The sequence below is a fragment of the Corvus brachyrhynchos genome, unplaced genomic scaffold (genome assembly GCF_000691975.1).
Source record: "Corvus brachyrhynchos isolate BGI_N302 unplaced genomic scaffold, ASM69197v1 scaffold5, whole genome shotgun sequence".
NCBI lineage: Eukaryota > Metazoa > Chordata > Aves > Passeriformes > Corvidae > Corvus > Corvus brachyrhynchos.
This window is the reverse complement of record NW_008238321.1, coordinates 4,630,443-4,630,842: the sequence shown is the minus strand read 5'-3', so window position 1 is coordinate 4,630,842 and position 400 is coordinate 4,630,443.

Here is a 400-nt window from a genome sequence, read left to right as displayed (position 1 = left end):
AGCTAAGTGGGATGAGTGAAAGCCGGGCCCAGCGCTGCCCACAGCTGGAGTGGCACAGCAGGTTTCAGTCCAGTGTCTTGGATGGGAATGCCCAGGCTGGCCTGGGGTTTCTGTTCCCCCTCATCACCTTGGGCACCGGTCTCACTCAGTCTCATTCCAGTGTGTGCCGTGCCCAGCGCTGTTGCAGCGTGTGCCAGCGGCAGTGTGGGCAGCTGGCGAGGGCTCCACATGTCCCGGCCCGTCCTGTTCGCAGGGAGACGCTGGCATCGGGATTAGTGCTGGGGCCGTGTCACGGCACGTCACTGTGCAGGCAACTGTGGGTCAGACTGTGACTCACGCTGCCTGCAACTGCTTCGGTGCTGCCACGGCTCCCCTGCCACAGCTTGGCCTTGGCGGGGGG